The following is an 11068-nucleotide window of genomic DNA, read 5'->3' on the forward strand; positions in this document are numbered from 1 at the left end:
AGTGGAACGACATTTATTGGATATTTCAAACTTTTTTAACAAATCAAAAACTGAAAAATTGGGCGTGCAAAATTATTCAGCCCCTTTACTTTCAGTGCAGCAAACTCTCTCCAGAAGTTGACTCATTGACTCCCATTGACTCATTGACTCCCATTGACTGTATTGACTCATTGACTCCCATCCCATTGACTCCCATTGACTCTGTACCAGTACCCCCTGTACCCCCTGTATACCAGTACCCCCTTGCTATTGTTATTTTACTGCTGTTCTTTAATTTATTGTTACTTTTATCTATTTATATTTTTTGTAGATATTTTTCTTAACTGCATTGTTGGTTAAGGGCTTATAAGTATTTCACTGTGAGGTGAAATATATTGATTTGGCAGTAGAATGGCCTTACTGAAGAGCTCAGTGACTTTCAACGTGGCACCTTTCCAACAAGTCAGTTCGTCATATTTCTGCCCTGCTTCAACTGCCCAGCTGTAAGTGCTGTTATTGTGAAGAGAAAAAGTCTCGGAGCAACAACGGCTCAGCTGCGAAGCGGTAGACCACCAGAAGTCTGTCAAGCAACAAATTAAATGGGGCCAAACATTGTAATTCACACAGGTACTGATGATTTGATGGCAATGCAAGGACATGTAGCTCCTGCAATGGACCAAGTGGCAGTGAAATTTCCTAACACCAAAATCACTATGTCCAGCATGTGGCGATGTGCCCTTCCACATTTATTCAGAGCAACAATGCTGAGCTGTCCAGAGGCTGTGCTCTGTTATACAATGTATACCTAGCGAAACACTGTGATGTTCACCCCAGCTGATGTACGACCTAGCATACTTAAACTTAAGCATACTTAAACAAACAGGGTGCACCCCCCCACTAAAACCCACGCTAACAGGACAACACCCCAATCAGACGAGACCCACAGTCCAGCAAGACAGCTATGCAGAAGTGGCACGAATAATAGAACACCCTGCTGCTGGCGAGCTAAACCAGGTAAGGCATCTGATGAACATGATGTGCTCAAAAATCCAGTAATTCCTTCTTTGTTATTACAATTCAATTCAATGGGGCTTTATTGGCATGGGAAACATGTGTTAACATTGCCAAAGCAAGTGAGGTTGATAATATACAAAAGTGAAATAAACAATAAAAACAATATTACAACCTATTATCATTATGAGTTATGGGTTAAAGTTAGCTCATATTAATATAGGTAGCCTCAGATACAAAGTTCATGAGATGAGTAATTTGCTAATCTTTGATAATGTTAACATATTCGTCATTTTTGAGACTTGATCAGACAGCACCTTTTGATACAGCAATAAGAATACTAGGAAATAACCTCTATAGAAAAGACAGGAATGTCTACGGGGTTGCTGTACATATTCAGAGCCATATTCCTGTAAAGCTCAGAGAGGATCTCATGAAAAATGAAGTAGAAGTGCTGTGGTTGCAGGTTTGTGTCTCATCTGAAGCCTCTTCTTTTAGGGTGCTGCAATAGACCAAGTGCAAACTGTCAGTGTCTGGAGAATGTGTCTGATGGTCTCTAATGCTAACAGAGAAATATATTTTCTTGGTGACCTGAACATTGACTGGTTATCATCTATTTGTCCTCTCAAGAGGAAGCTTCTTACCTTGACTAATGCCTGTATTATGACCCAGGTTATCACTCAACCCACTAGAGTGTATACTGGTAGTGTTGGATCTGTGACATCCACTTGTATTGATTATATCTTCACCAATGCTGCTCCAAAGCAATATCAGTTCCCATTGGCTGTAGGGACCATAACATTGTGGCAATAACAAGGAAAGCTGAAGTATCAAAGGCAGGGCCTAAAGTTTTTTATAAGACATCATACAAAATGTTTTCTCGGGACTCATACGTATGAGGAGAATCTAGATGCAGCACTTGGAATATTTGTAAAAATATTGTAAAAATTCCAGTTGACAAACATGCACCTATTAAGAAACTAATTGTGAGAACTGTTAGAGCCCCTGATTCAACGATTAATTGAAAAGTTGCATGGTTCAAAGAATTTATGCAAAAAAGGTGGCAGGCTGCTCAATTGAAAAATGTTGTGACTTTGGAGCATCTTAAAACCTGTTTGGGATAGGGGGCAGCATTTTCACTTTTGGATGAAATGCGTGCCCAGAGTAAACTGCCTCCAACTCTGTCCCAGATGCTAATATATGCATATTATTTGTAGTATTGTATAGAAAACGCTCTGAAGTTTCTAAAACAGTTTGAATGATGTCTGTGAGCATGACAGAACTCATATGGCAGGTGAGAACCTGAGAAAAATCCAATCAGGAAGTGGGAAATCTGAGGTTTGTAGTTTTTCAAAGCTTGGGCTACCGAATACACAGTGTCTATGGGGTCAAGTTGCATTTCCTAAGGCTTCCACTAGATGTCAACCGTCTTTAGAAACTTGTTTCAGGCTCCTGCTATAAAGAAGGGGGGAATTGGAGCTGAATGAGTCATGGGTCTGGCAGAGTGTCTTAGGCTCGTGACGCGCAGTCCCGATAGAGTTAGCTCTCGTTCCATTGCTTTTCTACAGACAATGGAATTCTCCGGTTGGAACATTATTGTAGTTTTATGTTAAAAACATCCTAAAGATTGATTCCATACATGGTTTGACATGTTTCTACGACCTGTAATGGAACTTTTCGAGTTTTTGTCTAGACGTAGTGCTCACGCCTCATGAAGATGGATTACTGGGCTGAACACGCTAACAACAAGTGGCTATTTGGACATACATGATGAACTTTATGGAACAAATCAGTCATTTATTGTCGAACTGGGATTCCTGGGAGTGCATTCTGATGAAGATCATCAAAGGTAAGTGAATATTTACAATGTTATTTCTAACTTCTGTTGACTCCAACATGGCGGATATTTCTTTGGCTGGATTGGGCTTTGAGCGCCGTACTCAGATTATGCTTTTTCCGTAAAGTTTTTTTGAAATCTGACACAGCGGTTGCATTAAGGAGAAGTCTATATTTAATTCTGTGAATAACACACAATGTTTATTATGAGTATCATGATTATTTCTGGGATTTGATTTCAAAACATTACTGCACGTAGCGCGCAAATGTAAACTGAGATTTTTGGATATAAATATGTACATTATCAAACAAAACATACATGTAACATGATGTCCTATGAGTGTCATCATCAAAGTTTAGTGATTAATTTTATCTACATTTCTGCTTTTTGTGACTCCTATCTTTGCCTGGAAAAATAGCTGTGTTTTTGTGACTTGGCTCTGACCTATCATAATCATATGATGTGCTTTTGCTGTAAAGCCTTTTTGAAATTGGACACGATGGGTAGATTAACAAGAAGCTTATCTTTCATTTGCTGTATTGGACTTGTTAATGTGTGAAAGTGACATATTTCAAAAAAATATTTTAGAATTTCGCACGCTGCCTTTTCAGTGGAATGTTGTCGAGGGGTTCCGCTAGCGGAACGCCTGCGCTAGAAAGGTTAAATGATATTATTGGCAGAGTACCTAATTAATCTCCATTCATTGAAGTGTCATTTATAACAAAACCTTTTCTATAGCCAATCACTTTTTAAAATTATTATTAATTATTATTATCCCCAATTTCGTGATATCAAATTGCGATCAAATTATGATCTTGTCTCATCGCTGCAACTCCCCAACAGGCTTGAGAGAGGCGAAGGTCAAGTCATGCTTCCTCGGAAAACATGACCTGCCAAACTGCGCTTCTTAACACCCGCTCGCTTAACCCAGAAGCCAGCCGCACCAATGTGTCGGAGGGAACACCGTTCAACTGAGGGCAGAAGTCAGCCTGCAGGTGCCCAGTCCACCACAAGGAGTCGCTGGGTTCAAACCCCAGGCTGTAGTGACACCGCAACACTGCAATGCAGTGCCTTAGACTGCTGTGCCACTCGGGAGGCCTATAGCCAATCATTTCAATTACATTTTTATCGGTGAAGTGATCAAACTGAGAAGTGAAATGACAACATTGAACAGTGAACCATCATATGTGTTTTGAAGATCTAATAATGAAAGAGAAGATTTGACATTTTGAATTTGGTCAAGTTTGTGTGGAAGAGGTAGACAAACAGTATTTATCAATAATGATAAGCCACCCGGCATAGACAACCTAAATGGGAAACTATTGAGAATGGTAGCAGACTGTATTGCCACCCCTATTTGAAATGTCTTTAACCAAAGCCTAAAGGAATGTGAGTGTCCACAGGCATGGAAGGAAGCTAAAGTAATTCTACTACCTAAAAATTGTAAAGCACCCTTTGCTGGCTCTAACAGCCACCCAATCAGTTTGCTGCCTGTTCTTAGTAAACAGATGGAGAGAATGGTTTGAATAAATACAATGCTATTTTTCTGAGAAATACTTAACTACTGGCTTTCAGCATACATACAGGGAACTGCATTCAACAATAAACTGGTCTGAAATACATCTAAAAAGCATAGTATTTGGTTCAAAGCATTCTCTTAGACCTAAACCTCATCTGGAGTTGTGCATAAAGGGTGTGACCCCTGAACAAGTTGAAAAAGCTGAACTCCTAGGAGTAACATCATGGTCAAGTCATATTGAAGAAGTTGTTGTGAAGATGGGGAGGGGCATGTCTGATTTATAAAAAGATGTTCTGTGTTATTTACACATCAACTGTACTAATTGTTCAAGCTCTGATCTTGTCCCATCTTGATTAATGTCAGGCAATATGGTCAGGTGCAGCAAAGATGAACCTAGCAAAGTTTCAGCTGGCTGGAAGCAGAACGCCTTGCCCTTAACTGCACACACAGAACTAACAACAACATGCATGATATTCTTTCATGGTTGAGGAGAAATTGACTACTTCTCTTCTAGTCTTTTTAAGAAACAAACAGACCTACATACCCCACCAGACACGCCACTATGGGTTTCTACACGTTACCCAGGCAAAAACGTGTTGCTCAGTTATGTATAGAGCCATGTCATCCTGGAATGCTCTGCCCCCAGAGGTTACCCAGGTAAAAAGCAAGTTTAGCCTTAAAAAACATCTTGTATCACAGCGCCTCTCTGCTTTCTAAAGATCTAATTGAATAGTACTATATATAATATGTATATATGAATGGTGTGTAAATAGTATTTTTGTTGTGTCTTGGTCCCTTCCTATGCAGTATATATCTTATAGTCTTAAGAAATATCTTATGTTATTTTCCATTACCAGTTCTGTACTTTCATGTATTTGTATGTTTTATGTGGACCTCAGGAAGAGTAGCTGATGTATCTGCGGTAGCTAATGGGGATCCTAATAAACTAAACTAAACATTTGGCAGCAATTACAGCTCAGAGTCTTTCTGGGTAAGTCTCTAAAAGCTTTTCACACCTGGATTGTCCAATATTAGCATTTTTTTTTATTCTTCAAGCTCTGTGAAGTTGGTTGTTGATCATTGCTAAACATAGATTTTCAAGCCGATTTAAGTCAAAACGGTAACTAGGCCACTCAGGAACATTCACTGTCATCTTGGTAAGCAACTCCATTTGGCCTTGTGTTTTAGGTTCTTGCATGGCAAGATTAGTCATTTATATGCAACTCTATATGCATGTTTTGGAATTTAGGTGTGTATTGTGGAGCAACTACAATGTTGTTGATCCATCGTCAGTTTTCTCCTATCAAAGCCATTAAACTCTATAACTGTTTTAAAGTCACCATTGGCCTCATGGTGAAATCATGAGCGGTTTTTACTCCTGAACTTATTTTGGGTTGCTGTAACAAAGGGGTTGAATACTTATTGTCTCAAGACAATTCAGTTTTTCACTTTTAATTCATTTGTAAACATTTCTAGAAACATAATTCCACTTTGACATTATGGGGCATTGTATGTAGGCCAGTGACACAACATCTCAATGTAATCCATTTTAAATTCAGGTTGTAACACAAAATGCACTGTACATGAAAGACATATTGTTGTCGTTTTAATACTCTAGTGTAATTCTACACATATTTCCATAACTTGTGTGCTTGTGATACGAGAAGCCTGACAGTTCCAAAAAATATCTTCAGTGAATCCAAAAAAAATAGGCATTTGGTTTCTCTCCCTCTAAAAATCCTAAAAAACAAAATTGCTTTGTTTACAAATTAGTAAGAATGTCTCACCCCATGTTCAAGAATGGCATTTTTCCTTTTTCAGATTGGTAAGAATGTCTCACCCCATGTTCAAGAATGGCATTTTTCCTTTTTCAGATTAGTAAGAATGTCTCACCCCATGTTCAAGAATGGAATTTTTCCTTTTTCAGATTAGTAAGAATGTCTCACCCCATGTTCAAGAATGGCATTTTTCCTTTTTCAGATTAGTAAGAATGTCTCACCCCATGTTCAAGAATGGCATTTTTCCTTTTTCAGATTAGTAAGAATGTCTCACCCCATGTTCAAGAATGGCATTTTTCCTTTTTCAGATTAGTAAGAATGTCTCACCCCATGTTCAAGAATGGCATTTTTCCTTTTTCAGATTAGTAAGAATGTCTCACCCCATGTTTTTTCAAGAATGGTTCATTTTTCCTTTTTCAGATTAGTAAGAATGTCTCACCCCATGTTCAAGAATGGCATTTTTCCTTTTTCAGATTAGTAAGAATGTCTCACCCCATGTTCAAGAATGGTCTCACCCCATGTTCAAGAATGCAGATTTTTCCTTTTTCAGATTAGTTTTTCCTTTTTCAGATTAGTAAGAATGTCTCACCCCATGTTCAAGAATGGCATTTTTCCTTTTTTAGTAAGAATGTCAGATTTTTTCCTTTTTCAGATTAGTAAGAATGTCTCACCCCATGTTCAAGAATGGCATTTTTCCTTTTTCAGATTAGTAAGAATGTCTCACCCCATGTTCAAGAATGGCATTTTTCCTTTTTCAGATTAGTAAGAATGTCTCACCCCATGTTCAAGAATGGTTCATTTTTTTCCTTTTTCAGATTAGTAAGAATGTCTCACCCCATGTTCAAGAATGGCATTTTTCCTTTTTCAGATTAGTAAGAATGTCTCACCCCATGTTCAAGAATGGCATTTTTCCTTTTTCAGATTAGTAAGAATGTCTCACCCCATGTTCAAGAATGGCATTTTTCCTTTTTCAGATTAGTAAGAATGTCTCACCCCATGTTCAAGAATGGCATTTTTCCTTTTCAGATTAGTAAGAATGTCTCACCCCATGTTCAAGAATGGCATTTTTCCTTTTTCAGATTAGTATGTCTCACCCCATGTTCAGAATGTCTCACCCCATGTTCAAGAATGGCATTTTTCCTTTTTCAGATTAGTAAGAATGTCTCACCCCATGTTCAAGAATGGCATTTTCCTTTTTCAGATTAGTAAGAATGTCTCACCCCATGTTCAAGAATGGCATTTTTCCTTTTTCAGATTAGTAAGAATGTCTCACCCCATGTTCAAGAATGGCATTTTTCCTTTTTCAGATTAGTAAGAATGTCTCACCCCATGTTCAAGAATGGCATTTTTCCTTTTTCAGATTAGTAAGAATGTCTCACCCCATGTTCAAGAATGGCATTTTTCCTTTTTCAGATTAGTAAGAATGTCTCACCCCATGTTCAAGAATGGCATTTTTCCTTTTTCAGATTAGTAAGAATGTCTCACCCCATGTTCAAGAATGGCATTTTTCCTTTTTCAGATTAGTAAGAATGTCTCACCCCATGTTCAAGAATGGCATTTTTCCTTTTTCAGATTAGTAAGAATCACCCCATGTTCAAGAATGGCATTTTTCCTTTTTCAGATTAGTAAGAATGTCTCACCCCATGTTCAAGAATGGCATTTTTCCTTTTTCAGATTAGTAAGAATGTCTCACCCCATGTTCAAGAATGGCATTTTTCCTTTTTCAGATTAGTAAGAATGTCTCACCCCATGTTCAAGAATGGCATTTTTCCTTTTTCAGATTAGTAAGAATGTCTCACCCCATGTTCAAGAATGGCATTTTTCCTTTTTCAGATTAGTAAGAATGTCTCACCCCATGTTCAAGAATGGCATTTTTCCTTTTTCAGATTAGTAAGAATGTCTCACCCCATGTTCAAGAATGGCATTTTTCCTTTTTCAGATTAGTAAGAATGTCTCACCCCATGTTCAAGAATGGCATTTTTCCTTTTTCAGATTAGTAAGAATGTCTCACCCCATGTTCAAGAATGGCATTTTTGGCCTTTTTCAGATTAGTAAGAATGTCTCACCCCATGTTCAAGAATGGCATTTTTCCTTTTTCAGATTAGTAAGAATGTCTCATGTTCAAGAATGGCATTTTTCCTTTTTCAGATTAGTAAGAATGTCTCACCCCATGTTCAAGAATGGCATTTTTTTTCCTTTTTGGCATTTTTCAGATTAGTAAGAATGTCTCACCCCATGTTCAAGAATGGCATTTTTTTTTCTTTTGTCAGATTAGTAAGAATGTCTCACCCCATGTTCAAGAATGGCATTTTTCCTTTTTCAGATTAGTAAGAATGTCTCACCCCATGTTCAAGAATGGCATTTTTCCTTTTTCAGATTAGTAAGAATGTCTTTTTGGCATTTTTCAGATTAGTAAGAATGTCTCACCCCATGTTCAAGAATGGCATTTTTCCTTTTTCAGATTAGTAAGAATGTCTCACCCCATGTTCAAGAATGGCATTTTTCCTTTTTCAGATTAGTAAGAATGTCTCACCCCATGTTCAAGAATGGCATTTTTCCTTTTTCAGATTAGTAAGAATGTCTCACCCCATGTTCAAGAATGGCATTTTTTTTTTCCTTTTTCAGATTAGTAAGAATGTCTCACCCCATGTTCAAGAATGGCATTTTTCCTTTTTCAGATTAGTAAGAATGTCTCACCCCATGTTCAAGAATGGCATTTTTCCTTTTTCAGATTAGTAAGAATGTCTCACCCCATGTTCAAGAATGGCATTTTTCCTTTTTTTTTCAGATTAGTAAGAATGTCTCACCCCATGTTCAAGAATGGCATTTTTCCTTTTTCAGATTAGTAAGAATGTCTCACCCCATGTTCAAGAATGGCATTTTTCCTTTTTCAGATTAGTAAGAATGTCTCACCCCATGTTCAAGAATGGCATTTTTCTCCTTTTTCAGATTAGTAAGAATGTCTCACCCCATGTTCAAGAATGGCATTTTTCCTTTTTCAGATTAGTAAGAATGTCTCACCCCATGTTCAAGAATGGCATTTTTCCTTTTTCAGATTAGTAAGAATGTCTCACCCCATGTTCAAGAATGGCATTTTTTTTTCTTTTCAGATTAGTAAGAATGTCTCACCCCATGTTCAAGAATGGCATTTTTCCTTTTTCAGATTGTAGTAAGAATGTCTCACCCCATGTTCAAGAATGGCATTTTTCCTTTTTCAGATTAGTAAGAATGTCTCACCCCATGTTCAAGAATGGCATTTTTCCTTTTTCAGATTAGTAAGAATGTCTCACCCCATGTTCAAGAATGGCATTTTTCCTTTTTCAGATTAGTAAGAATGTCTCACCCCATGTTCAAGAATGGCATTTTTCCTTTTTCAGATTAGTAAGAATGTCTCACCCCATGTTCAAGAATGGCATTTTTTTTTCCTTTTTCAGATTAGTAAGAATGTCTCACCCCATGTTCAAGAATGGCATTTTTCCTTTTTCAGATTAGTTTTTCAGATTTTTTCCTTTTTCAGATTAGTAGAATAAGAATGTCTCACCCCATGTTCAAGAATGGCATTTTTCCTTTTTCAGATTAGTAAGAATGTCTCACCCCATGTTCAAGAATGGCATTTTTCCTTTTTCAGATTAGTAAGAATGTCTCACCCCATGTTCAAGAATGGCATTTTTCCTTTTTCAGATTAGTAAGAATGTCTCACCCCATGTTCAAGAATGGCATTTTTCCTTTTTCAGATTAGTAAGAATGTCTCACCCCATGTTCAAGAATGGCATTTTTCCTTTTTCAGATTAGTAAGAATGTCTCACCCCATGTTCAAGAATGGCATTTTCAAGAATGGCATTTTTCCTTTTTCAGATTAGTAAGAATGTCTCACCCCATGTTCAAGAATGGCATTTTTCCTTTTTCAGATTAGTAAGAATGTCTCACCCCATGTTCAAGAATGGCATTTTTCCTTTTTCAGATTAGTAAGAATGTCTCACCCTCATGTTCAAGAATGGCATTTTTCCTTTTTCAGATTAGTAAGAATGTCTCACCCCATGTTCAAGAATGGCATTTTTCCTTTTTCAGATTAGTAAGAATGTCTCACCCCATGTTCAAGAATGGCATTTTTCCTTTTTCAGATTAGTAAGAATGTCTCACCCCATGTTCAAGAATGGCATTTTTCCTTTTTCAGATTAGTAAGAATGTCTCACCCCATGTTCAAGAATGGCATTTTTCCTTTTTCAGATTAGTAAGAATGTCTCACCCCATGTTCAAGAATGGCATTTTTCCTTTTTCAGATTAGTAAGAATGTCTCACCCCATGTTCAAGAATGGCATTTTTCCTTTTTTTTTCAGATTAGTAAGAATGTCTCACCCCATGTTCAAGAATGGCATTTTTTTTTCCTTTTTGGCAGATTAGTAAGAATGTCTCACCCCATGTTCAAGAATGGCATTTTTCCTTTTTCAGATTAGTAAGAATGTCTCACCCCATGTTCAAGAATGGCATTTTTCCTTTTTCTCAGATTTTTTCCTTTTTCAGTAAGAATGTCTCACCCCATGTTCAAGAATGGCATTTTTCCTTTTTCAGATTAGTAAGAATGTCTCACCCCATGTTCAAGAATGGCATTTTTCCTTTTTCAGATTAGTAAGAATGTCTCACCCCATGTTCAAGAATGGCATTTTTTTTTCCTTTTTTCAGATTTTTCCTTTTTCAGTAAGAATGTCTCACCCCATGTTCAAGAATGGCATTTTTCCTTTTTCAGATTAGTAAGAATGTCTCACCCCATGTTCAAGAATGGCATTTTTCCTTTTTCAGATTAGTAAGAATGTCTCACCCCATGTTCAAGAATGGCATTTTTCCTTTTTCAGATTAGTAAGAATGTCTCACCCCATGTTCAAGAATGGCATTTTTCCTTTTTTAGTAAGAATGTCAGATTAGTAAGAATGTCTCACCCCATGTTCA

Source organism: Oncorhynchus tshawytscha, linkage group LG25 (genome assembly GCF_018296145.1).
Source record: "Oncorhynchus tshawytscha isolate Ot180627B linkage group LG25, Otsh_v2.0, whole genome shotgun sequence".
Lineage (NCBI taxonomy): Eukaryota > Metazoa > Chordata > Actinopteri > Salmoniformes > Salmonidae > Oncorhynchus > Oncorhynchus tshawytscha.